General features: G+C 42.1%; 1 pseudogene; it reads left to right on the forward strand.

The window, feature by feature from the left end:
* The first annotated feature begins 752 nt into the window (after positions 1–752).
* LOC124232108 (zinc finger protein 449-like) lies at positions 753–5,625 on the forward strand (annotated as a pseudogene).
* Positions 5,626–22,893: the final 17,268 nt, after the last annotated feature.

The following is a 22,893-nucleotide window of genomic DNA, read 5'->3' on the forward strand; positions in this document are numbered from 1 at the left end:
AACTGCGCACACCACGAGGGGAGAACAAGGAGGGGTTGAGGATTTGCACCTTTGCCAGTCGTGGCTCTGGCTGAGGGGCCGTGGATGAAGGAGACTCAGGGTTCCTCGAGGCTGGATGGACGTCCAGGCTTATTCACCGGGGTTATGAGTGTTGCTGCTCGGCTTCTTCTGCGCCTGCCTGTATTCAGAAACACAGGCCATCCAGGCTTAGACTGGGCGTGGGGCTGCGGGCCTGCCCAGCATGCTGGGTCCTCCTTAGGGGCGGGGCTTCTCAGCCCTGCTGGGTCGGGGCGGGGGGTGGGGGTGGGGTAAGTTCTAGAGCAGAGCTGCCCACAGAACCCTCTGCCCTGCGGGCTGTCGAGCGCTGGAAACGTGCGTAGGAGCGGAATTTTTATTTTAGCCAGGTCCACGTGGGTCTAGTGGCTACCATATTGGACAGCGCAGTGCTGGAGGGTCCGTGGATGGGCTTGGACATTTTCTAAATCTTTTGGTTTTTCCAGGAAGGGCGTCCACGGCTTTTGTCAGACTCTCAAATCCCCCACCAACTTGAGGATCTGCAGCTTTAGGGCTTTGGTGAAAAGTGAGCAATTGAGAGAGCTAAGTATGCCCTCTGGTAACCACTGTTGCCTCTCCTCTCTCCTTTTGCCCTGTCCTCTGCTGTAGGTGGCTCCCTGCCCCACAATTACACAAAGAAACCAGTTGCAATCTGAGACTTCAGGCTCAGGATAAGGTGTACACTGCTGGAAGGGGCGATGGCGGTGGCCCTGGGGTGTGCCATCCAGGCCTCCCTGAATCAGGGCTCGGTGTTTCAAGAGTATGATACTGACTGTGAAGTCTTCCGCCAGCGCTTCCGGCAGTTCCAGTACAAAGAAGCAGCCGGGCCCTACGAAGCTTTCAACAAACTCTGGGAGCTCTGCTGTCAGTGGCTGAAGCCAAAGATGCGTTCAAAGGAGCAAATCCTGGAGCTGCTAGTGTTGGAGCAATTCCTAACCATTCTGCCCATGGAGATAGAGACCTGAGTGAGGCCATTCGGCCTACAAAATAAAGAAATCATTTTGGCACTGGTATAATTCTTACAGACAGAACCTGAGATACAAGAGGAGCAGGTAAGAAAAGAGTTTGGGATCTTGGTAGTTAGACCAAAAGACACAGCAGAGGCTGCTGGGCCTAGATCTGTGTTTGTCTGTCTCATTCTTCAGCCCCAAGGTTTCTCCACAGCCAGTGGATTTAACAAGGGAGAGAGAGAATGAATTAAACAAGCAAAATATTCCAATTAGGACGAGAGGAAACTGCCCCTTTCTGATCACTGTTTAAAGTGATATAATATGCTTTGTCCTACTGACTGGGCGGTCCCATACCTACCGCCTGGTTACCAAAATGCCGTCCTCAATACCACTTGTAGAGGGTCTGAGGGATCTGGGGGCTGATCAAGGGAAAAGATATTACCAGGAGGTGGCAGTAGCACGCATAAGCTTTGCTGGGCAACTCATTGTCAGGTTTGCTTGTAGGGGACTCCCCAGGGAGTGAAGGCTCAGAGGGCTTTACCTGTCTAGGTGATGTCGCAGCCCAGTAGCATGCCAGGGAGGCTATGGGTCAGAGAATTCCAAAGGGCGGCAGTGGTTGGGGGACATATAACCACAAGGCTCCATCTTTTCAATGGCTAGCAGGTGTGGGGTGCAGTTTTCTGGGATTTGCAAAGCAGGTGGGCTCTAAATGGCTATAAAGCTGCTTCTGGGGGCTAATTTTTAAATAATGGGATGTGTGAGAATTGAGTTTGGCATTGGCTGGCTTCTGAGCTAGGAAGTCTTGCCTGTGGTGGAGAAAGAACAACCTACGGGCCAAAAAAAGAGGGCTTGTTCATACGCTTAGGCTCATTTCTAGAACAACCTCTCTGGTGGTTGCTGTGGCAACAGACTGGCTGTTGTTGAGGGTACAGAGAAGAGTCCTGCCAACAGAGGCAGGCCTAGAGGCATGACTTCTGGCTGCCATTCAGCGTTGACCAAAACCCTAGAGCCAAGCTATAAAACACACAGTGAGCATCCTTCTATGAGCATGCGTGAGCAGGACACATTTCTAGAACAGGAATGATTGGTTAGTGGGCTTGTGCATTAAAAACTTTAATAGCTATGGTCCACTGTCCTCCAAAATTATTGTACCAGTTTACCTTCCCACCACAGCTTATGAAAGTGATAGTTTCTGCTCCCCTTCACTCACCCTGGGTACCTTGAATGGCTTACGCTTTGACTTGTGATGAGCGCCATGGCTGTTTTCCCCATGTTGGCAGACAGAAGGAGGGCTGCTATCTGGGAAGACCTTTTTCATAAGCGTCAAGTTCATTCAGCATTGATGAAGCTGTTTTCTGGAATGTGTAAGAGTAGAGATGGGAACTGAGGTCAGGAGGGTGGGAGATGGGGCAAAGGGGAATGGTTAGAGGCCTTAGCTGACATGGGCTGTGAGCATAGGTTGGGGAATGCCAACTGGTCATAGTGTTAGGAGCAGGGCTTTGCGAGTCCAGGAACAGAGGCCAAGGGCACTAAGGCACAAGGATCTGAGCGTGACACAGGACAACGGGGTGGGTGGGGGTGGTAGATGGGAAGTGTGTGACGTTAACATCCAGGAGGAAGCTCAAGTTTTGGCCAGCCTCTTTGAAAGCGGGCACCAAGGGGCACTATGCCAGGCTGGGGAACTGAGGTGGAAGTTCTCAGGCCTTTGATTTGGTGCTGCACAGAAAGGAGCAGCTGGACTGATGGCAAGTCCACGAGACACAGCTGCCTAGTAATGATACTCCTGGCCTTCGTTCTTGTGGGTGACTGATTCTGCCTCCCGGGCCGCTCTCAGTCCTTGACTACTCATGTCTTTAGCTCTCTTCCCCCCAAGGAGCAGGTGTCTGGGGTGGTTTCAAAGTGACCCCAAGGAAATCTACAGCCTTCAGAGTTTCCAGTCTACAATCTACATACAGGATGGGAACCGCCATATGAACACTTCCTGCCGTTCTGGACTGTTTTCCATGTCTCTCTTGTGGGGATGTCCTGGGCCTTCTGGATTCTTCCTCCCTAAGGCCGTGCCACTCCCCATCCCCCACCCTTCAGTTGGCTCCACTTGAACTTGATAGCAGCTTTTCTTGGATCCAGGACCTCCAGTTTATTTGACTTTGGTCTCATTACCCTCTCATCCCAACCTTAGCTTTGAAACCCAAGCATAAACAAAATGGGAATTTAAACAGCTTTTTATTTTAAATTCTGTTTGTCTGAAAATATATGGCCTTTTATCCATCAAAATAAGAAATAAGGTATTTTAGTCAATTTCCTGTGCCTTGATATAATTTTCTGAAATGTAAATTTTCCTTCGAATTAACATTAGCCAAACTAACTTGCTAATGTCATGTTACTTAATGCTAATATTTAAACATCATCCTGCATTTCTATCTCAAATGAGCCACTTCCAACCCACGTTTTCCGGCAGACCCATCAACTTGGCCAGAGCTGAGGAAGGGACAGGGAAAGAGGATGTAAATTACACGGGGTCTTACTGAGGAGAGGGGTGGTAGGACACAGGGCGACAGGGAGTGTGGAAACTTCTCCTGGTTGTCCTTAGACTGGCCTTGAGAAGCACTGCTGGATGGCTGGTTGGGTTAATTTTGAGAGAATCCACTTCCAGCCTTCAGCTGAAACAGACATCTAGAGTTTGTTTTTTCTCAAGTTATTTTTGCTTGTTGCCAACCTAATTCCGTTACCATTCTAATTTGAATATGTCCAACTGAAATTATTCCAGTAAGCAGTTTCCTATTTCCCCCGGGCCTCTCTCTTTCTTCACCTGGTGGTCAGTAAGAGGGTGTTTCTCAGTTTTCATGTGCCGGCACTTTAGGAAGATCGACTTCATGTTCTGGCTCTCACCTAAATAATTCCATTCTCAAGACCGATGTGGAACTCCTTCAGGGCATCGACTTCACCCCAGAATCGATGCACTCTCCTTCCATAGATTGGAAGAGAATAGCTTTGAACTGAGCACACTGGGATCCTGCCCTGCCCTCATTTGGTTTTGTTCTGATCCTGAAAACCAAACCAAATCAAACCAAAACAAACCACTTGTCAGAGGCTCCTGGTGAGGCAGTCCTAACCGAGAAGGAAGTAGGTAGGTACAGAGAGGCCATGTGTCCAGAAAAGTCACCTGGGGGGCCATCTGAGTGGCATAGTGGTTAAGTTCGCGCACTCTGCTTCAGCCACCTGGGCTTTGCTGGTTCGGATCCCGGGCACGGACGCGGACGCGGACCTACACCACTTGTCAAGCCACACTGTGGCAGACATCCCACATATTAAATGGAGGAGTGTGGGCATGGATGTTAGCTCAGGGCCAATCTTCCTCAAGAAATAAAAAAAAAATGCCGCCTGGACTCTGGAGAAGGAAACCTGTGAAGACTCAAACTGTCCTTCCCCCCATCTCTCCTATGGCCAGAACACCCACGATCAAAGGCTGAGCAGAGGTCCCCAGAAGAGCAGGGACAAGAGCCATGGGTGAAGACAATACAGGATCCCAAGGAAGTGAAGCAACAGTTACTTGACCCCGAGATAGGTAGGTGAGAGTTCAGCGGATGCTCGGGAAGAAAGAAAAGAAAAATTCACCTCGATCCCAGGGTAAAGAGGTTTCGGATGCCCCTTGGGAGTTTCTGTCTTCCGGCTAGCTGTTGAGTTTAGCTCTTTTTAGTCCCTTTTGTCTCCATTCAGTGACATCTGCAATTTCTGGTCCTTCTCTCAAGTTTGCTGTTGGGAGAGAAAATATGTCAAGCAGAAACAGCTGGAGAGTGTGTGTCCATTTTCTGTTTCTTTAGATGGAAATGCACTGCTTGGTCCCAGTTTACCCGAATACTCTGAACAGCTAGAAACTTGGGAAACCCTGCAGAGCATCTACCCAGAGACTGCACACTGCCTGTCCCTGAGCAGAAGCCCGCTCTAGGAGAGACAGCTGAGAGCTCCAACCAGGGAGACCCTCTCAGCCCTGGAGCCCAGGAGCCAAACCGTCCCGGAGAGAAACCACACCGATGCACGCACTGTGGGAAACGTTTTGCTAACAAGAAGTTCCTTAATGGGCGCCTGAAAATTCATTTGGGAGAGCTCCCTCACAAGTGCCTCGAATGCGGCAAAGGATTCCTTCGTAGGTCAGACCTCTCCAGGCATCAGCGAATCCACACGGGGGAGACACCCTATGAATGTCCCGTGTGTAACAAGCGATTCACCCAGGGCTCACACCTTAAATTGCACCAGAAAGCCTATTCTCAGCAAGAAACATACCGCTGCGCGGAGTGTAGGAAGAGTTTTTGTAATCGAACAAGTTTAATAAGACACCTGAAAGCCCACACAGGTGGAAAACCCCACAGGTGTCACAGTTGTGGGAAGAGTTTTAGTCGACAGACAGATCTTACTTTGCACCAGAGAACACACACTGAAGAGAGGCCGTTTATATGCGAGTATTGTGGGAAAAGCTATAGGCAGAGATCAAGCCTTGCTTTTCATTTAAGAATCCATGCAGAACAGAGGCCGTAGAAGCGTAGTCATTGTTCTCCAAGCTTCATAAAGGATGCCGGCCTTCGGATGCACCAAGCTGCTCACTTCAGAGAAGAGCTCTCTGAGAGTTTGTTGAGGGAATCAGCTCTGACACAAATCAACACGAATTCCCAAAAGCCTCCGCCTGCTCTGAGCTGTCTGGAAAGAACATTTTGTTTGAGCTCATTCATTACAACAGCTGTGTGTTTTACTGTTTTAAAACCCATCTTCCAAGGCCAGTAAATTCTAGAGTATTCACTGACTCTTGCCATCATTCTGGATTTCATTTTTTTTCTGTCTCTGCAAGCCTTATTTAATCATTACGATGGAAATATCTTTGTCCCAAGCCGACTGCAGCACAGGTGTAAGTAAGAAGCATATAAATGCTGGCATTCCCTTCAGATCTCGGGTCAGTATCCCAGTCAACAGGGTTGTGCCCAGATGACCTGTATCTATGCGATACTGTATTCCCAAGGAAATGGGTGTGCTTTTCCTGTTTCGTTCCCACTGACTAGTTGTTGGAGCACCATGCAGATGCTGCCCTAATGGGGACAAGGAGCACTTCCCTTGACCCCCGCTTACACCACGTGTCAGAATCACTGTCTCCTGTGCAGCCATTCCTATGCTTATACATCATTTGAGTGTTTAACACAGTCCATTTTTGAAATCTGGTGCATTTCAAAAAGATAGGGGCAAGGAAAGATGTCCAACTCATAAAGTACTATGAAGGGCAGAGAACAGTACCCACCACACAAGGACAAGCAAGAGTGAATGGAACATATTAACATGGAGGCCCTACCCAGAGTGAACTTCCATTAAATATGGTATTTTCTTTCTTTGTTCTTTGAAACGATGAAAGCATTGAAGACTTCGAACTTTGTCTAGCTTTGGTCACATTCCATGAATCTTATACAATGTTCTTATTTATGATTTTGCAATGGTTTGTTATTGAAGTTTTCATTTTATTTTTTCTCTGCCCCACAGTTGGACAATTTCGACATTTTCCTGTCATTTTTTGGTTATAATTCATTTTCATTAATAAATGAAGTTCATTCTATTTCTGCTTTGAAGTTCATTTAATTTTCCTTGAAGACTTATGTCCTAAGACCATAGAGAATAAAGGTTCCATTTGTAAGGTGCACAAATGTCTCTGGTAGTCTGGGGACTCAATGACTTTTGTGGCATTGGAAGTATCCCTGGTGCTCCTGAAGTGGCAGTGACACAGAGTAGGTTGACTTGCTCCCCATTCTGAATGGGGGCATCCGTGTACTCCCCATTCCCTTCTTAAGAGTTTTTTTGGACTCATGTTATGGATGTTATACAGCAATTGTGGGTAGGTGCCCCGCTGTCAAGGCTGGCAGTGAAAGCAGGAAGCCGAAGCGCCTAGGCGAGACCTAGTCTCCCCACACCCAGCTGAGAAAGCTCTCCCTTGAGATTCCGTAGTGGTCTGTACTCCTGAAAACAGAGAGAAGTTGCAATGGGCACTTTGAGGTTTCTGGAACAGGCCCTCTTGAATCAGCAGGGCTTGTTTCACAGCATGCTGAGGAGGTTGTCTAGGCCAAAATCAAGGTACCGTACGGGTGAATCAGCCCCCAAGTGGCTCGCCATCAGGTGGGGGAGGTGCAAATTACACTTTTCTCACTTGCACCTGCAGTTACCATGACATTCTGAAGAGAAACAGTCTTGGTCACCCCCAGGAAACTGTATGATCTTTCCTCTTGAAGCCCTCTCTCATTTCCAACCTTGTGATATGAGTTAAGTAATCACATAAATAACCAAAGCTCATCTTTAAGCCTGAGGCTCAGTTCTCTACTTCCTGCCCTGTAGTCTTCTGTGACACATGTGGAAGGGAATGGATTAAGAGCTCATCTCTCAGCTTGTCTTTAGCGTATATGCTGAGTTTACTCAGCTCCAATTCTCAGATGGTAACAACTGGGATTGGGGAGTTGGATTCCAATCCAGTTTTTGTTGTCAGACAGGACTTCTCAGAGGTCTAGCACAGGCCAGGTCCACACTGTTAAGGTGTTAAGGATCTTGAATAATAAACTATTACAAACATATTGATATATTTAAAAGATTTATCTTTCATTAGTGTCTTTAATACCCAACATAAGAATAGGAATGTATGAATTACTGGAGATGATGTCAAAAAACTAAATTGGAGGCCCTTTCAAGAAGGTCAGACCATACCAGTTGGTCCTGAGAGAGGCCTTTTTGGTCTAATTGGCATTGCATTTTATATTAATTCTTCCTTAGCCATCTCTTCCAACGAGGCTCCCTTCCTAAAAAGAAGAGAGTGTAGAAGGCAAGCAGTGAAGGACAGGAGGCCGCTCATCTTAGTCTGTGGTGGGGGGGGGGAATACCTCCACTGCCACATCTCCTGAGACACCTCAGTTCTCCCTGGATGGGCTGGAGTTCCTTCTCTTAAGATATAACTCTCAGGGTATCCTTCGCATGCAAAAGAGTCCTCCCAACACACCAAGGTAAGAAGAAAGAGTGAAGGAAGTCTATGATTCTCATTACAAGTCTTCCCCTTTCAAGCTGAGAGCTGGTAATATTAGCTTGAGAGGTCTTTCAAATGTGTATGAAATAGATGATCTTGACAAGCCTCCACATCTTGGTTTATTTGTTGTAGCACTTTTAAAACACTGCTGCAGATGCCTTCCTATGGACCTATGGCAGGTAGAAAAACATGCCCTCCACAAAGATTTCCAAGCCCTAATCTCCAGAACCTGTTAATATGGTATATTACATCACAAAAGGGACTTTGTATGTGTTAAGGATCTTCATATGGCAAGATTTTGCTGGATTATCCAGGTTGGTCCAATATAATCATAACAGACCTTATAACAGTGAGGTGGGAGGATCAGAATGAGTAGTAGGAGATATGACGACAGATGCAAGAGGTTGGAGTAATGCCAGGAAGGGGCCATGAACCACACAATTCAGGGAAGCTGAAAATGGCAAAGAAATAGTTTCTCCCTCCAGTCTCCAACAAGAACTTGGCCCAGCAGGCATCTTGACTTTAGACCTCTGTCTTTCAGAATTGTATTATAATAAATTTGTGTTGTTTTAAGCTGCTAAATTTGTGGTCATTCGTTACAACAGCAATAGGAAACTCATACATTTAACATCAAGATGTGAGGTATATGTCCCCTGACCTCGAGACTTAGCAGGCTTGAGCCGGCTGCTAGTTGAGTACAGCAAAAGTGATGCTGTATGAATTCCGAGGTGAGGTCCTATAAGACCATGTGGCTTCCATTTTGTTCACTAGGGGAAAAGGGGAGAGATTCTGTGCCCCAGTGAAAGGGTCTGTGTCTATGTTAACCTGATGCCTGCTTTGTGTACGTGTGTGTTGGTGTTTCCTTTGGAGGTTGGTCCCTGTTGTGTTTACGTCCATATTTGTTCAAGGTTCCTTGTTTGACTTGTAAAATTCAACTCATCCTAGTTTTCAAACTATCAGTTTTCACTTATTTGTTTCTCTATGGGCACAATCTGCTTTTACAAATCACTTTCTAAATCCTGCGCACCCCAGTGAAACAAACATCTCAGTTACTGAGATTTTTACACTTTGACGATGTATAGGTTACGAACAAAAACACCAAAGGCCTCCTCTAATATTTAGCTGGCTAGAGTTTCTGTTTTACCATATTATTTACACTGTGAATAGAGTATTGGTCTAGCTTTCTTTTGTGACATAAAACATCTAAATGCTCATAGAAAAATATCAAAATAGAGAGAAGATGTGGAGCGAAAAGCAGAAACTCTCCTCTCCCCAGGTCTAAACTCTAGAGGCAGCCATGATATTTCTGTGTATCTTTCTCAATATTTCACCATCAAAATATTTTCAGGTATTGCAAAAATGGTTTCGTATCATATACTTTGTACTGCAAACTTGATTTCCTCCTTGAAGAATACATATGGGCATCATTGCACGTTAGCACACAGAAGCCAGCCACCTCATTTTCAGTGGCTGTAGTGCAGTCCATGGAATGAACTCGCCACAATTTGTTCAGACAGCCCCCTGCTGAGAGACGCTGAAGTTGATCCCAATTTATGACTCATTGACAAGAATGGCGGGCAGGTGACTATTCCAGGAGGATGGCAGGGATAAAAGAAAAGAAGGTGAACACAGTCTAGCTTCTTCACTGAATAAAGTAAACAGGGAAAAAGCATCTTGAAGGGCAGGATTTTTACAGATGTTTTGTTGAAACTGATAACACAGATCATCTAGCTGGGTATTTATGAACTATTTTCTGGAGGAGTGGGACCTGCAACACACTTGGATCAAATAAAATCTTTCTTGAAGGTTCAATATGTAAAAACAGTCGACAATAGGAGCTGCTCTGGCTGACGGGTGGACTAAGCCTAGAGCCACCACTACTAGCTTCCTCCAGATAGACTTTGAGTAATCCATGAACCCTGAGAAGAGAGAGATAGGAAGTTATTGGTATATGTGCTTTTTTATAAGCAAACTCACTATCCCTATGGCCTATAATTTTCATGCTATTTTAACAAGGAACACTAATACTCCAAAGTTTAAGAATCCATTCTCTAGGGGTCTAAGGGGCATGCTTTGGAAACCGATACTCTAGTTCAAATCTCTAACCCATTTATAAATTAGGAGGCTAATGGTGCTCATATTTGGGTTGAATGGCTTATTTCTTTTATAGCTCTTGTTGTGATTGGAAATTATTGTTTCCTTATGTGTAGTGTGTGAACCCCTTCCCCTACCCTATGTGTTAAGCTCCTTGGAGCAGGGATCTTGCCTAACATGTTCACTGTCCCACTCATTGAATGTACAACTGGCAATGTGAGGGATGCATAGGAGGCACTCAATACATATTTGAGGTAAACATGAATGAATAAAGGGAATTATCAAGAAATTGAAAGAGTTGGGGCTGACCAAGTGGCCTAGTGGTTAAGTTTGCACACTCCACTTCGGTGGCCTGGAGTTCACTGGTTTGGATCTCCGGTGCAGATTTAGCACTGCTTGTCAAGCCATGCTGAGGTGGCGTACCACATAGAAGAACTAGAAGGGCATACAACCAGGATATACAACTGTGTACTGGGGCTTTGGGGAGGAAAAAAAAAAAAGAGGAAGATTGGCAACAGATGTTAGCTCAGGGCCAATCTTCCTCATCAAAAAAAAATAAAAGAAAGTGAAAGAGCAACCCACAGAATGAGAGAATATATTTGCAAATCCCATATCTAACAAGAGTCTAGTATCCATGGCATCATTATTTGATGAGGCTGGATATTCCCTGGAAGACCCCATTTGCAAACCTGACTTTATTTGTCCTGACTTGGAGTTTACCCAGGGTGAAAAGCATTTCCTGGGGGCATTTGTCAAGAAAAAAAATTACTGGCAATGGAATCATTTTATGGCTGCCTGAGGTGATGGATACACCTAAGAAGGCTGATGCTTTTGCCTCTGGCTGATCTTGAGGCTCTGTCACAAACAGGAACTGAAGGATAAGGCAGACTTGTAAACTGCATGTGCATTGAAGGAACACAAAACCCCTTAGCAAAAGTTGGGAGATTTATTGGTTCAAGACTTTTAATGAAATCTAGTTCCAATCATTGATTCACCACAAAGGTAACTGAGCAGAAACTTCAGTGACCACACGCGACAAAGAATATAAACAGTAGATAACTAATTCAGGAAAGTCAGTAAGCAAACAGCAACAACAAAAACTCAAAAACAAATGAACAAACAAACCCCAGCAACAACAATAAACCTGGAGGAAGGGGGAAATATGACTTCCGGAGATGCCACATTATAGTCTTTAAAATGTATAGTTTTAAACAAAATAGTCGAGACACACAAAGAAGCAGAAATGTATAACCAACACAGAGGGGATCAAAAGTAGTTGATGGAAACTGTCCCTGTCAAGGCCCAGATGTTGGATTACTAGATGAAGACATCCAATCAGCTATATTAAATACGTTCCAAGGTATAAAGGGAAACATGTTAAAGAATGAAAGGGAAGTATGACAACAATGCCTCACCGAACAGAGAATATTAATAAAAACATAGAAATTATAAAAAAGAACCAAGTGAAAATCCTGAAGTTGAACAATATAATATCTGAAATGAAAAAGTCCTTAGAGAATCTCAGATGCAGACTTTTACAAGCTAAAGAAAGAATCAGCATGTGTGAAGATAGACTAAATGAGACTATCCAGTCTGAGGTACAGAAAGGAGAAAGAATGAAGAAAAATGAACAGAATCTCAGAGTACAGCATAAGTGATACTTTGTGAATGCCAAGGTGAGGTCATATAAGACCATGGGGCTTCCATTTTATTTTTCACTATGTGTAAAGTGGAGAGATTTTGTGCCCCAGTCCGTGTCTATATTAAATGCCTGTTCTGAATATGTGTGTGTTTGTGTTTACTTTAGAGGTAGGTCTGTGCTGTCTTTCCTTCCATATTGGCTCAAAGTTCCCTATTTGACTTGAGACTTAAACTCATCCTAGTTTCAAAACTTCATGTATTTGTTTCTCTATGGGCACAGTCTGCTTTTCACAATCACTTTCTGAATCCTCTGCACCCCAGTGAAACAAATATCTCAGTTAATGAGATTTTAACAACTTAAGGCTATATGAGTTAGGGAGAAAAATATCAAAGGCTCTAACATTTAGCTGGCTATATTTTCTGGGTTACACTGAATATATATTCATGGGCTATGTTTAGCATGACATAAAACTTCATAGCTCATGAAAAATATCAAATGTATAGGGGATATAGAGTAAAAAGCACAAGCTGAAACCCATCCCCTCCAATTCTACTCTCTAGAGGGATCCTTGTTATATCTTGTGTATCCTTCCAGATATTTCAACATAAAAATATTTTCCAGTATAATAAAAATGGGATTATTTTATATACATTGTCTTCCAAACTTACTTTCTCATTCATTAATATATGGCCATCTTAGCACATTAGCACACAGAAATCCATCACATTGTTTTCAATGTCTGCAGTGTAGTCTGTAGAATGGATTCACCGTAGTTTATTCAGCCAGGCCTCTGTTGATAGATATTTAAGTTGTTTAAAATTTATCACACATTGGCCAGTGTGGTGGGCAGCTTCATGTTCCAGCCGGATGACAGTGATCTGAGAGAAAGAGTGCCAACTGAGACTGCCACTAAGCCACTGAAAAAGTGCAGGGGGACACAATCTTTTTTTTTTTTAACTGAAGAAAGTAAACAGAGGAAATGTCTTGCCAGGTGGGAATTTTATAAATGGAATGTTGGAAATATAAGTAGAGATAGATCATCTAGGTGGATATTTCTAAACTAGTTTTTGGATGAGTGGGAGCTGCAGTACACTCAAGTGAAAGTAATCTTTCTTGAAGGTGCAATATATGAAGACAGTTAAAAAGCAGACGCTCTGAAAGATTCCCCCCAAAAAATGGTTAGAATTAACAACTGGACTCACCAAGTTTCAGGATACGAAACCAACACACAAAAATCAGTTGTGTTTCTATACATGAACGATGGATAAACAATGGATAATAAACAAAGGAAATTAAGAAACCAATTCCATTTACAAAATCATCAGAAAGAATAAAATACTTAGGAATAAATTGAACCAAGGGGGCAAAAGACTTGTACACTAAAAACTATAAAACATTGCTGAAAGAAATTACAGAAGACGTAAATGTAAAGACAGTCCATGTGCATGGGCTGGAAGACTTAATATCGTTAAGATGGCAATACTACCCAAACTGATCTACACATTCAGTGTTTTTTATCAAAACTCCAAATATATTTTTTGTAGAAATAGAAAAAAACCCATCCTAAGATTCATATGGAATCTCAAGGGACCCAGAATAGACCAAACAATCTTGAAAAAGAAGCAAAGTTGAAGAGCTCACACTTCCTGATTTCAAACCTTACTGCAAAGCTACGGTAATCACAACAGTAGGGTTCTGACATAAAGATTGGCATAGACACCAATGTAATAAAATAGAAAGCCCAGGAATAAACCCCTGCATATATGGTCCAATGATTTTTTTTCCCCCGAGGAAGATTCACCCTGAGCTAACATCAACTGCCACATTCTCCACCACAGCATGGCCACTGGCAGATGAGTGGTGTAGGTCTATGCCCAGGAACCGGCCCTGGGCCCATCAAGCAGAATGCACTGAACTTAACCACTAGGACACCAGGGCTGGCCCCATGGTCCAATGATTTCTGACAAAGGTACCAAGACCATTTAGTGGGGAAAAGACAGTCTTTTCAACAAATGGTTCAGTGAAAACTGGATATCTTCATCCAAAACAATGAAGTTGGACCCCTAGTTTACATCATATACAAAAATTAACTCGAAATAGATCAAGGATCTAAACATATGAGCTAAAACTATAAAACTCTTAGAAGAAAACATAGCGGAAAATGTTCATGACGTAGGATTTGGCAATTCTTAGATATGACACCCAAAGCATAGACATCAAAGGAAAAAGTAGGTAAGTTGGATTTCATCAAAAAGCAAAACTCTTGTGCATCAAAGGCACTATAAATAAAGTGAAAAGGCAGTCCACAGAATGGGAGAAAATATTTTCAAATCATGTCTGATAAGGATTAATATCAGAATATATAGAGAATTCCTAAAACTCAGCAACCAAAAACAAACAACCCAGTTTAAAAATAGGCAAAGGACTTGAATAGCCATTTCTCTAAAGAAGAATGGCCAATAAGCTCATGAAAAGATGCTCTACATCACTAATCGTTAGGGAAATGCAAATTAAAAACACAATGAGCTATCACTTCACATTTGTTAGCATGGCTATAGTTAAAAAGGAAAAAAAAGCCATAAAATAGGAAGTGTTAGCCAAGACATGAAGAAATTGGAACCTTGTGCATAGATGGTGGGAATGTAAAATGGTGTAGACTCTATGGAAGACAGTATGGCATTTCCTCAAAAAAATAAGCATAAGATAACCGTATGATCCAGCAATTCTACTTCTATATATATTCATAAAACATTGAAAGCAAGGACTCAAACAGATATTTGTACAACAACGTTCATAGTAACATTATTCACAAGAACCAAAAGGTGGAAACAAATCAAATATCCATTGACAGATTATAGATCAACAATATGTAGTATATACATATAATTGAACATTGTTCAGAAATAAAAAGAAATTAAACTCTGATACATGCTACTGCATGGATGAACCATGAAGTCATTACGCTAAGTGAAATAACGCAGACCAGGTCGACAAATATTATATGATTCCACTTATATGAGGAACCTAGAACAGTCCAATTCATAGAGACAGAAAGTAGATGGGAGGTTACCTGGGACTAGGGGGAGGGAGAATGGGGAGTTATTGTTTAATGGGTACAGAGTTACTGGTTAGGATGATGAAAATGTTCTGGAGATGGATAGTGGTGATGGTCGCATAATAATGAGAATATACATAATACCATTAAACTGTACACTTAAAATGGTTAAAATTATAAATTTTACTACGCATACTTTACCACAATAAAATTAATAAAAGCAAAAACAGTAGGGGCTTATCTCACTGAAAATGAGTTCTTGGCTTAGAGCCAGCCCTGCTGGTTTTACTTGGTGGACTTCAAGAAGTCCATGAGACCTGTGAAGATTCTGTGTTTTTTTCTATAAATAAAATCATTATCCCCGTGGCCTTAGCTTTTCATTAGATTTTTTACAAGGAACTTTGATACACTGAAGTTTGAGAGTCTGTTCTCTAAGCTCCCAAGGGCCAGCCAGTGTTTGAAAATCCAATCCATATTCCAAGTCCCTATCCCTTTTATAAATAAGGCGACAGCAGTGGTGGTATTTGGGTTGAATGGCTGATTTCTTTCAGAGATCTTAGTATAACTGAAAGGAATTCTTTACATGTTCTTCAGCATATGCCCTCTCTACACACTTTGGGAGACAAGCGACCTGGGGCAGGAATTTTGCCTGACATATTCACTTGTCATATCCATCAAATGTTTCACACCTGACACAGTGTTTGGCACGTAGGGGGCACGCAATAAATATTGACATAAACATGAATGAATGAGAGACAGTATCAAGAAAGTGAGAAGACATCTCACAAATAGAAGAAAATACTTGCAAATCATATATATGCTAACAGTAGAGTATCCAGAAAATATAAAAAATTATTTTCTCTCTATAATAAAAAGACAAATGACCCAACTAATAAATGGGGAAAATAACTGAATAGACATTTTTAAAAAGAATGTATACAAATGGCCAAGAATACATGAAAAAAATGCTCAACCAATCATATCAGCAATTAGGGACATGCAAATGAAATCCACAATAAAATATCACTTCACACCAACTAGGATAGCTATAGTCAAAAAAAGCAGGGGCAGATCTCGTCAAGATGGCGGTGTGAGCAGACATTGAACTCGTCTCCTCCCATGAACACAACCAGGTTACAACTATTTTTGGAAAAATTACCCCAGATTGAAAACTGAAAACTGGATAAAAAGAACCCCCACGACAAGGGACAGTCCTGACTAAGGCGGAAGAGGCAGAAATTCCTGCTGGAGAGGAAAAAAGCCACCTTTGGGAGCAGCGGAGCTTCTCAGCTGGCCAGGCGGGAGCCACCCTAAGGTACGAGCTCTCCCTGGAGGAGTGAGGTCCGGAGCGGGGTCGATACTGCTATAAGCATCCTTCAGACTCAGCGCAACTGAGACAGGAGTCTTACTGTCTGGCTTTGCTGGCTTTTAACTGCAGCGAGGATACCCCCAGAAAAGCTATCGTCTGAAAGCCAAAAAGACCCAGGTCTTAAAGGGCCCACACACAAACTCACTCATTGCAGCAACATAAAATCACCAGAGAGAAGGCTGACAGTCCTTTGGTGAAATGAGACTCACTTGGTGGGCTCTGGGGGCATCTTGGTGAGAGGAGAGACCTCTCCGGAGACTGAGACATTGGTGGGTGCCATTGTTCTGAGCTGGTCCAGGCATGCTGACATGACCCTGGTGGGTGCCATTGAGGTTCATCCCTTGGCCTGTTAGCCCAGAGGTCTGCCACACTCACTGGAGCACAAATTTAATCCAGTTCAGCCAGGGCAGGCAACCTGCCCTAGGTACCAGCCCCAGCTAACAGCAAGCCCTCAGGCTACTTTTCAGCCTGCATTGACTGGGTGCCTTGATCCTCTACAGGCAGGCAAGGGTGTCTGCCTCTGTGGGGCAGGGCCTGTGTGAGGACCAGGTAAACTGTCGGGGGCATTGGTGGAGAGGTGGGGGCCTCTGCAGTGATCCATCGGGGTACGCTACAGGTGGTTGAGAAGGGTGCACGGACCAGGACTGTGTTGACAGTGTGTGTAGACCTGTGGGGGGTGGGGCTTATCAGTGGCAGAAGACCTGTGCTTCACAAATAGCCATAAAAAAGATCAGCCCCACCTTCCAAAGCCTGAAACAATTGAGTGCCCCCTTGCCAAGGGTCAGCCCCACTCAGCTGCACTCCTAAGAGAACTGACAATAGCCATGTAGGCCTGAGGCCTATCACAACTGTAAGCCCCTGAGCCTAGCAACAATCTACACTGGGTACCACCCCAACTAAGAGGAAAACTGCAATAGGAGTGTGCTGATAGACTTTGTAGCCAACAGTGCTGAGGCTCCCCAAACCGGATTTACAAACAGCTGGCCAGGGAAGGAAAGATCAGACTCCCTGGGTACCTGCAGTGGGAGCAACCCTAGCATAGCAGAAGGACACAAGTAGCCCACAAAGGGGTCACTCCTGGTTCTTATGGACTGGTGATGAGAGGGAAGCACACTGCTGGGCCTCATGAGGCATCTCATGCATAAGGCCACTTCTCCAAGATCAGGAGACACAGCCAACTCACCTAATACATAGAAATAAGCACAGAGAAAGAGGCATAATGAGGAGGCAAAGGAATACTTTGCAAGCAAGGGAACAGTACAAAACCCCCAAAAAAGGACTGAATGAAACAGAAACTAGCGACCTACTTGACGAAGAGTTCAAACAAAATATAATGAGGATGCTCACAGATATGGGGAGAAGAATGGATGAACACAGTGAGCACATCAGCAAAGAACTGGAAGATATAAAAAAAAATCAGAAATGAAGAATACAATACTCGAAATGAGAAATTCACTAGAGGGACTCAATAGCAGAGTAGAGGAAGCAGAAGACCGGATCAGCGAGCTAGATGAAAGACTAGAGGACATCACCCAAGCAGAACAGAAAAGAGAAAAAAGAATTAGACAGAATGAGAACAGTGTAAGGGAACTCTGGGACAATATCAAGCGTGCTAACATTTGGATTATAGATGTCCCAGAAAGAGAAGAGAGAGACAAAAGGGCAGAAAATTTATTTGTAGAAATAATAGATGAAAATTTTCCTAACCTGAGGAAGGAAAGAGACATCCAAGTTCAGGAAGCACAGAGAGCTCCAAACAAGATAAGCCCAAAGAGGCCCACACCAAGACATGTTATAATTAAAATGTCCAAAATTAAAGACAAAGAGAAAATCCTAAAAGCAGCAAGAGAAAGGCCACAAGTGACATATAAAGGGAAGCCCATCAGGCTATCAGCAGACTTCTCAGCCAAGACCCTACAGGCGAGAAGAGAACAGCACGATGTTTTTAAAGTGCTAAAAGAAAAAAAACCTACAGCCAATCCATCAAGGTTGTCATTCAGAATGGAAGGAGAGATAAAGTGCTTCCCAGACAAGCAAAAATTAAAGGAGTTTGGGGCTGGCCCCGTGGCCGAGTGGTTAAGTTCGTGCGCTCCGCTGCAGGCGGCCCAGTGTTTCGTTGGTTCGAATCCTGGGTGCGGACATGGCACTGCTCATCAGACCACGCTGAGGCAGCGTCCCACATACCACAACTAGAAGAACCCACAGCGAGAAATATACAACTATGTACTGGGGGGCTTTGGGGAGAAAAAGGAAAAAATAAAATCTTTAAAAAAAAAAAAATTAAAGGAGTTTATCACCAAGAAACCAGTTCTGCAAGAAATGCTGAAGGGACTTATTTAAGTGAGAAGGCAATGACCACAAATAAACATTAAAAAAATTATCAAAAAAAAAACCCAACAAAAAAACAGGCAATAAAATCACTTGTAAGGTAAAAATATAGTAAAGGCAGCAGATCAACTACCTGTGAAGATAATATGAAGGTTAAAAGACAAATGTACTAAAATCACTTATTTCAGTGATAAGAGGGTAATGGATAGACACACACTAAACAAGAGACTATATATGATTTGAAAAACATATAATGTGGGAGGAGGGGAGTGAAAAAGTAGAGCGTTTAGAAAGAGGCCAAGCTAAAGAGTCTATCAACGCAAGGTAGACTGTTATATGCATAGAATATTAAATAGGATCCTCATGGTAATCACAAATCAGAAACCTATAACAAGCAAGAAAAAAAGTAAGACAAAAGAAATCAAATATATTACCAAAGATAGCCATCAAACCACAAGGGAAGAGAGCAAGAGAAAAAGAAAAGAACAGAGAAGAACTACTAAAACACCCAGAAAAAAATGAAAAAATGGCAATAAATACATATTTATCAATAGCTACTTTAAATGTCAATGGACTAAATGCTCCAATCAAATGCCATAGGGTGGCCAATTGGATAAAAAACCAAGACCCATGCTTATGCTGCATACAAGAGACACACTTCGGACCTAAAGACACTCACAAATGGAAAGTGAAAGGATGGAAAAAGATATTCCACGCAAATGGCAAAGAAAAGAAAGCGGGGGTAGCAATGCTTATATCAGACAAAATAGACTTTAAAACAAAAACTGTAACAAGAGACAAAGACGGGCACTACATAATGATAAAGGGAACAGTCCAACAAGAAATTATAACACTTGTAAATATCTATGCACCCAACATAGCAGCACCTAAATATATAAAGCAATTATTAACAGACATAAAAGGAGAAATAGACAGTACTACAATAATAGTAGGGGACTTTAACACTCCACTTACACCAATAGATAGATCATCCAAACAGAAGATCAATAAGGAAACACTGGCCTTAAAGGACACATTAGACCAGGTGGACTTAGTAGATATATACAGAACATTCCATCCAAAAACCATAGACTACACATTCTTTTCAAATGCCCATGAAACATTCTCCAGGATTGATCACATATTAGGCCACAAAACAAGTCTCAATAAATTTAAGAAGATCAAAGTAATACCATGCATCTTTTCTGACCACAAAGGTATGAAACTAGAAATCAACTACAGGATGAAAACCAGAAAAGCCACAAAAATGTGGAGATTAAACAAAATGCTACTGAACAACGATTAGGTCAATGAATAAATCAAAGGAGAAATCAAAAAATTCCTGGAGACAAATGAAAATGAAAACACCACATGCCAAAATCTATGGGGTACAGCAAAAGCGGTTCTAAGAGGGAAGTTGATAGCAATTCAGGCCTACCTCAACAAAGAAGAAAAATCCCAAATAGACAATCTGAAAGCACATCTAAAGGTACTGGAAAAAGAACAACAAACAAAGCCCAAAATCAGCAGAAGGAAGGAAATAATAAAAATCAGAGCAGAAATAAATGAAATAGAGACTAAAAAAAAATAGAAAAAATTAATGAAACCAAGATCTGGTTCTTTGAAAAGATAAACAAAATTGACAAACTCTTATCTAGACTCACCAAGAAGAAAAGAGAGAAGGCTCAAATAAATAAAATCAGAAATGAAAGAGGAGAGATTATAATGGACACCTCAGAAATACAAAAGATAATAAGAGAATACTATGAAAAGCTATACACCAACAAATTGGATAATCTAGAAGAAATGGATAAATTCTTAGGAACATACAACCTTCCAAAACTGGGCCAAGAAGAAGTAGAAAATTTGAATAGGCCGATCACCAGTAAGGAGATCGAAACAGCAATCAAAAACCTCCCCACAAGTAAAAGTCCAGGACCAGATTGCTTCCATGGTGAATTCTACCAAACATTCAAAGAAGACTTAATACCTATCCTTCTCAACCTCTTCCAAAAAATTGAAGAGGAGGTGAGGCTTCCTAACTCATTCAACGAAACCAACATTATCCTGATACCAAAAACAGACAAGGACAACACAAAAAAAGAAAATTACAGGCCAATATCACTGATGAACATCGATGCAAAAATCCTCAACAAAATACTAGCAAATTGAATACAACAATATGTTAAAAAGATCATGCATCATGATCAAGTGGGTTTCATTCCAGGGATGCAGGGATGGTTCAACATCCACAAATCTATCAACATGATACACCACATTAACAAAATGAAGAATAAAAATCACATGATCATCTCAATAGATGCTGAGAAAGCATTTGACAAGATACAGTATCCATTTATGATAAAAACTCTAAATAACGTGGGTATAGAAGGAAAATACCTTAACATAATAAAGCCCATATATGAAAAACCCACAGCAAATATCATTCTCAATGGAGAAAAACTGAAAGCTATCCCTCTAAGAACAGGAACCAGACAAGGATGCCCACTGTCACCACTCTTATTTAACATAGTATTGGAAGTCCTAGCCAGAGCAATCAGGCAAGAAAAAGAAATAAAAAGGATCCACACTGGAAAAGAAGAAGTGAAACTGTCACTCTTTGCAGATGACATGATTTTATATCTAGAAAACCCTAAAGATTCCACTAAAAAACTTTTAGAAACAACAAAGGAATACAGTCAAGTCGTGGGATACAAAATCAACATACAAACTCTGTTGCGTTTCTATACACTAACAACAAAGTAGCAGAGAGAGAAACTAAGAATACAATCCCATTTACAATTGCAACAAAAAGAATAAAATACCTAGGAATAAACTTAACTAAAGAGGTGAAAGATCTGTACACCAAAAACTATAAAACATTGTTGAAAGAAATCGAAGAAGACACAAAGAAACGGCAAGATATTCCATGCTCTTGGATTGGAAGAATTAACATCGTTAAAATGTCCATACTTCCTAAAGCAATCTATAGATTCAACACAATCCCTATGAAAGTTCCAACAGCATTTTTCACGGAAATAGAACAAAGAATCCTAAAATTTATATGGAACAACAAAAGACCCCGAATAGCCAACGAATTCCTGAGGAAAAAGAACAAAGCTGGAGGTATCACACTCCCTGATTTCAAAATATACTACGAAGCCATAGTAACCAAAACAGCTGGTACTGGCACAAAAACAGACACACAGATCAATGGAACAGAATTGAGAGCCCAGAAGTAAACCCACACATTTATGGACAGCTAATATTCGACAAGGGAGCCAAGAGCATACGATGGAGAAAGGAGAGTCTCTTCAATAAATGGTGTTGGGAAAACTGGACAGCCCCATGCAAAAGAATGAAAGTAGACCATTCCCTTACACCACGCACAAAAATCAACTCAAAATGGATTAAAGACTTGAATGTAAGACCCGAAACCATGAAACTTCTAGAAGAAAACATAGGCAGCGCGCTCTTTGACATCAGTCTGAGCAGGATATTTTCAAGTCCTGTGTCTGACCAGGCAAGGGAAACAAAAGAAAAAATGAACAAATGGGACTACATCAAACTAAAAAGCTTCTGCACGGCAAAGGAAACCATCAACAAAACAAAAAGACAACCTAACAATTGGGAGAAGATATTTGCAAACATATATCAGATAAGGGGTTAATATGCAAAATATAGAAAGAACTAATACAGCTCAACAACAAAAAAACCAACAATCCAATTAAAAACTGGGCAAAAGATCTGAACAGAGATTTCTCCAAAGAAGATATTCGGATGGCCAATAGGCACATGAAAAGATGCTCAACATCATTAGCTATCAGGGGACTGCAAATCAAAACTACAATGAGGTATCACCTCACTCCTGTCAGAATGGCTATAATTAACAAGACAGGAAACAACAAATGTTGGAGAGGATGTGGAGAGAAGGGAACCCTTGTTCACTGCTGGTGGGAGTGCAAACTGGTGCAGCCACTATGGAAAGTAGTATGGAGTATCCTCAGAAAATTAAGGATAGATCTACCATATGATCCAGCTATCCCACTGCTTGGTATTTATCCAAAGAACTTGAAAACACAAAGGCATAAAGATACTTTCACCCCTATGTTCATTGCAGCATAACAATGAATAGCCAAGACTTGGAAGCAACCTAGGTGCCCATCAAGGGACAAATGGATAAAGAAGGTGTGGTATTTATACACAATGGACTACTCTTAGCCATAAGAAATGATGAAATCCGACCATTTGTGACAACATGGATGGAACTTGAGGGTATTATGAGGAGTGAAATAAGTCAGAGGGAGAAAGTCAAATACCATATGATCTCACTCCTAAGTAGAAGATAAAAACAACGACAAACAA

This window comes from Equus quagga, unplaced genomic scaffold (genome assembly GCF_021613505.1).
Source record: "Equus quagga isolate Etosha38 unplaced genomic scaffold, UCLA_HA_Equagga_1.0 HiC_scaffold_2462_RagTag, whole genome shotgun sequence".
Classification (NCBI taxonomy): Eukaryota; Metazoa; Chordata; class Mammalia; order Perissodactyla; family Equidae; genus Equus; species Equus quagga.